Source organism: Salvelinus sp. IW2-2015, unplaced genomic scaffold (genome assembly GCF_002910315.2).
Source record: "Salvelinus sp. IW2-2015 unplaced genomic scaffold, ASM291031v2 Un_scaffold4166, whole genome shotgun sequence".
Taxonomy (NCBI): domain Eukaryota; kingdom Metazoa; phylum Chordata; class Actinopteri; order Salmoniformes; family Salmonidae; genus Salvelinus; species Salvelinus sp. IW2-2015.
In genome coordinates this window covers 41430-47789 of record NW_019945437.1, presented here as the reverse complement: position 1 = coordinate 47789, position 6360 = coordinate 41430, and positions in this window count along the sequence as shown.

Below are 6360 nucleotides of genomic sequence, written 5' to 3'. Positions count from 1 at the left end.
AAGTCTAGGTCCAAAAGGCTCCAACCTCTTCAGGATTGGTGGGTCCCCTGCGGGACGGTTGAGCTAACGTAGGCTAATGTGATTAGCACGAGGTTGTAAGTAACAAGAACATTTCCCAGGACAGACATATCTGATAAGGGCAGAAAGCTGAAATTCTTGTACCTTTTAAGGATCGGACCCTTTTCTTCAATGTTCTCCTAAAATGACCCAGATCTAACTGCCTGTAGCTCAGGCCCTGAAGCAAGGATATGCATATTCTTGGTACCATTTGAAAGGAAACACGTTGAAGTTTGTGGAAATGTGAAAGGAATGTAGGAGAATTTAACACATTAGATCTGGTAAAAGATAATTCAAAGAAAAAAATAACTTTTTTTTGTATTTTTTTGTACCATCATCTTTGAAATGCAAGAGAAAGGCCATAATGTATTATTACAGCCCAGTTGCAATTTAGATATTGGCCACTAGATGGTATCAGTGTATGTGCAACGTTTTAGTCTGATCCAATGAACCATTGCATTTCTGTTCAAAATGTTGTGTCAAGACTGCCCAAATGTGACTAATTTGTTTATTAATAACTTTCCATGTTCATAACAGTGCCTCTCCTCAAACAACAGCATGGTATTATTTCACTGTAATAACTACTGTAAATTGGACAGTGCAGTTAGATTAACAGCTTATACCCCAAAGCCGCGGTGTGGGTGAACGGTGTGGGTGTGAGATGCGGTGTGGGTGAACGGATGATCTTCGCATGTGTATTTCCCACCGTAAAGCATGGAGGAGGAGGTGTTATGGTGTGGGGGTGCTTTGCTAGTGACACTGTCTGTGATTTATTTAGAATTCAAGACACTCTTAACCAGCATGGCTACCACAGCATTCTGCAGCGATACACCATCCCATCTGGTTTGGGATTAGTGGGACATTCAACAGGACAATGACCCAACACACCTCCAGGTCTGTCTGTTTGTCTGTCTGTTGTAGTTTGGGCAGTCTCTCTTCAGGTTCTGTCTGTCTTCAGGCTGTGTAAGGACTATTTTACCAAGAAGGAGAGTGATGGAGTGTTGATTCAGATGACCTAACCTAAACCTATCACTGTTACATTGAACTGGGTGAATATGAATGACAGTAACCTAAATCTATCACTGTTACATTGAACTGGGTGAATATCAATGACAGTAAACTAAACCTATCACTGTTACATTGAACTGGGTGAATATGAATGACAGTAACCTAAACCTATCACTGTTACATTGAACTGGGTGAATATGAATGACAGTAACCTAAACCTATCACTGTTACATTGAGACTGGGTGAGAGGAATGTGAAATTGACAGTAACCTAAACTATCAGCTGTTACATTGAAGCTGGGTGAATATGAATGACAGTAACCTATAAACCTAATCACTGTTACATTGAACTGGGTGAATATTGAATGACAGTAACCTAAACCTATCAGTACACTGAACTGGGTGGATGGATGGAATATGAATGACAGTCATCCAATATGCTGTAATAGAACTTGGCTCTATTTTAGATGCATGACGTGCAGCAGGTCCGCCCCTCTCCACCTCCTCATTGGTCTTTAGGAGCATATATCCACACTAGTGATTGAAAGATGAACGACGTCCATCCGGTTGAGTGCAGTAGTAAACCTTAACGTTTGTTGCCAATTCTATATAAAATCCACAAACACGAAGAAGACTGAACAGGAGATAACACTAGAAACTAACTCGGTATCCTCTTATCTGTGGATTAATTGTGGGAGTAGAGAACACATGATTGTGTGTGACTCAAAGTTGGTCAATATTCTACACAAAAAAGACGTTGTGCATTTCAGTTAAAAATAACAACCCAATGTTTATATATCCCAGGACAAATTAACTAGCAACAGCTAGCTAGCTAGCTAAATGTCCACGAATGTTTCGACCTGTCCCCAAATTAATATAGTTCGTTCAGAGTTATTTTTGAAAATTTCAACCTGCGTGTGCTGAATGCGTTTGGGGTGGATGGACTCAATCTACATGAACACGCTACGCGCGTGTCCGTTGTGGTCAGTGACAACATGGTAATGTCAGTGCCATAATTCTGTTAACAAATGAAAACAGATCCAGAGATGTCATTTGAGCCACACATGCAGATTCGACAGTTCTACCTGGAAAGTGTTGTTTTGAAATGATTGGTACTACACCAAAAAAAGTGTTTTTATTTATTTATAACTATGGAAATATGTTCTTCACTGCTTATTCTGTTCATGTAGCATTTATTACAATCTTGGTTTACAAAATACAAGTCACAGGTGTTTGTTTGTGGATAGTGAATTACATTTGTGCATATTTGTTACGGATCCAGGCGCCATTAAATCAACACGCCCACTAGACAGCGATGTGTAAAAACAATGTTTCCGACATTCTACTCGGTTTGTGTGACATCACTTGACAACAGCCGGACTCTAGGCTTTCTCCAGAGAAGAAGCAGACCGGGACGGGAGACCGGGCACGGAGCAGGCACTACTCTCCGTGCTGCAAAGCAAGCGGGGCTCCAACCGGGGCTAAATCCTACCGTGAGTAGCCTACAAGAACCCCCCCCCCCTTGTCTTCGTCATGAAGTTTAGGCCACCTATTTTTCTGACTTCAGCTCAATCGACATCTTCAGTTTAGCCCATTTTTAACAGGGTTACTACACCTACTCGTAGAATAACAACAGTTCTAATACAAATTCACTAAACCTATTCACTAATACAATTCAAAAGTGTAGTGCAATTGTAGATGTGGACGCTCCACCTCGTCCTCTCTTGTGGCGGGTTACTAGGAGACGAGGTCGACCTCTCGGTGGAACGGGACATTGTTCGTGTGATGGACGTTGTTAGTTCAATCCTCCAGTGAATTCCGCAGGTGATGTAACCAGTGATCATAGTGCCCATTCATGAAGGGGCAATCTGAGGTCATAATAAGAACAACCTGCACTGAAAAATCAAATCAAAGTTTATTTGTCATGTGCGCTGAACACAACAGGTGTAGTAGACTCAGTGAAATGCTGATACAACAGGTTAGTAGACCTCACAGTGAAATGCTGAAATACATAACAGGTGTAGTAGACCTCACAGTGAAATGCTGAATACAACAGGTGTAGTAGCCTCACAGTGAAATGCTGAATACAACAGGTGTAGTAGACCTCACAGTGAAATGCTGAATACAACAGGTGTTAGACTCACAGTGAAATGCTGAATACACAGGTGTAGTAGACCTCACAGTGAAATGCTGAATCAAACAGGTGTAGTAGACTACAGTGAAATGCTGAATACAACAGGTGTAGTAGACCTTAACAGTGAACTGCTGAATACAACAGGTGTAGTAGACCTCACAGTGAAATGCTGAATACAACAGGTGTAGTAGACCTCACAGTGAAATGCTGAATACAACAGGTGTAGTAGACCTTACAGTGAAATGCTGAATACAACAGGTGTAGTAGACCTCACAGTGAAATGCTGAATACAACAGGTGTAGTGAACCTCACAGTGAAATGCTGAATACAACAGGTGTTAGTAGACCTCAACGTGAATGCTGAATACAACAGGTGTAGTAGACCCTACAGTGAAATGCTGAATACAACAGGTGTAGTAGACCTTACAGGGAAATGCTGATACAACAGTTGTAGTAGACCTTCACAGTGAAATGCTGAATACAACAGGTGTAGTAGACCTTACAGTGAATGCTGAATACAACAGGTGTAGACCTCACAGTGAAATGCTGATACAACAGGTGTAGTAGACCTTACAGTGAAATGCTGAATACAACAGGTGTAGTAGACCTCACAGTGAAATGCTGAATACAACAGGTGTAGTAGATTCACAGTGAATGCTGAATACAACAGGTGTAGTAGACCTTACAGTGAAATGCTGAATACAACAGGTGTAGTAGACCTCACAGTGAAATGCTGATAACAACGGTGTAGTAGACTCACAAGTGTGAAATGCTGAATACAACAGGTGTAGTAGAGACCTCACAGTGAAATGCTGAATACAACAGGTGTAGTAGACCTCACAGTGAAATGCTGAATACAACAGGTGTAGTAGACTCACAGTGAAATGCTGATAACAACAGGTGTAGTAGACCTCACAGTGAAATGCTTACTTCCAGGCTTCTAACCACCAGTGCCAAAAAGGTGTTAGGTGAACAATAGGTAAGTAGGAAATAAAAACAACAGTAAAAAGACAGGCTATCAGACAGTAGCGAGGCTATATACAGTAGAGAGGCTACATACAGACACCGGTTAGTCGGGCTGATTGAGGTAGTATGTACATGTAGGTATGGTTAAAGTGACTATGCATATCGATGAAAGAGAGAAGCAGTAGCGTAGAAGAGGGGTTGGCGGGTGGCGGGACACAATGCAGATAGCGGTTAGCCAATGTGCGGGAACACTGGAAGGTCGCCCAATTGAGGTAGTATGTAGTACATGAATGTATAGTTAAAGTGACTATGCATATATGATAAACAGAGAGTAGCAGCAGCGTAAAAAGAGGGGTTGGGGGGAATACAATGCAACAGCTGTGGGATGGGGCTCTAGAAATGTAATCACTCTCAAATGCATGGACAGAGCTATGGATGCAAGGAATGTCCGTCCATGATGTCAACATTATAGTTTAACCATTGTTTTGAATGTATACAGTGTTTGTTTTACAATTCAAATGTTTACAAACAATGTAGCAAAACAAGCTTATATTTGGGGTTCTGATGGGGTACGACAGTTGACTAAGCTCATATGTTATATTTCGTCACCAAACCAATGTGTATAGTATGATCATTGCAATCCTCCTTTTGATAAATAGAATAGGTTATCTAAGTCAAATTCATTATTCTCTGAATGTTATTATTATTGTTATTATAGCAACTCATTATTCCTCTGAATGTTTATTATTAATTATGTTATTATCAAATCATTATTCTCTGAATGTTATTATTAATTATGTTATTATACAATCTGTATTCTCTGAATGTTTTATTATTAGGTTATTATCAATCATTATTTCCTGCCTATTAATACTTTTGGATGTTTCAGTGCATAAGGCGTACTCAGCGGTTTCCAACCGTTGTCGCACACATTCTATAATAACCGTTCTTTAGGCCCTGATACTGGCTCTGTTCCAACCCGTTGTCCCAACATTCTATAATAACCCGTTCTTTAGGCCCTGATACTGGCTCTGTTCCAACCCGTTGTCCCAACATTCTATAATAACCCGTTCTTTAGGCCCTGATGGCTCTGTTCCAACCCGTTGTCCCAACATTCTATAATAACCCGTTCTTTAGGCCCTGATACGGCTCTGTTCAAACCCGTTGTCCCAACATTCTATAATAACCCGTTCTTTAGGCCCTGATACTGGCTCTGTTCCAACCGTTGTCCCAACATTCTATAATAACGTTCTTTAGGCCTGATACTGGCTCTGTTCCAACCCGTTGTCCAACTTCTATAAAACCCGTTCTTTAGGCCCTGATACTGGCTCTGTTCCAACCCGTTGTCCCAACATTCTATAATAACCCGTTCTTTAGGCCCTGATCCTGGCTCTGTTCCAACCCGTTGTCCAACATTCTATAATAACCCGTTCTTTAGGCCTGATACTGGCTCGTCCAACCGTTGTCCCAACATTCTATAATAACCCGTTCTTTAGGCCCTGATACTGGCTCGGTTCCAACCCGTTGTCCCAACATTCTATAATAACCCGTTCTTTAGGCCCTGATACTGGCTCTGTTCAACCCGTTGTCCCAACATTCTATAATAACCGTTTTTAGGCCCTGATACTGCGTCTGTTCCAACCCGTTGTGTCAACATTCTATAATAACCCGTTCTTTTAGGCCCTGATACTGGCTCTGTTCCAACCCGTTGTCCCAAATTCTATAATAACCTCTTTTTAGGCCCTGATACTGGCTCTGTTCCAACCCGTTGTCCAACATTCTATATAACCCGTTCTTTAGGCCCTGATACTGGTCTTGTTTCACCCCGTTGTCCCAACATCTCTATATATAACCCGTTCTTTAGGCCTGATACTGGCTCTGTTCCAACCCGTTGTCCCAACATTCTATAATAACCGTTCTTTAGGCCTGATACTGGCTCTGTTCCAACCCGTTGTCCCAACATTCTATAATAACCCGTTCTTTAGGCCTGTACTGGCTCTGTTCAACCGCGTTGTCCCAACATTCTATAATAACCCGTTCTTTAGGCCCTGATACTGGCTCTGTTCCAACCCGTTGTCCAACATTCTATAATAACCCGTTCTTTAGGCCCTGATACTGGCTCTGTTCCAACCCGTTGTCCCAACATTCTATAATAACCGCGTTCTTAGGCCCTGATAACTGGCTCTGTTGCCAAGCC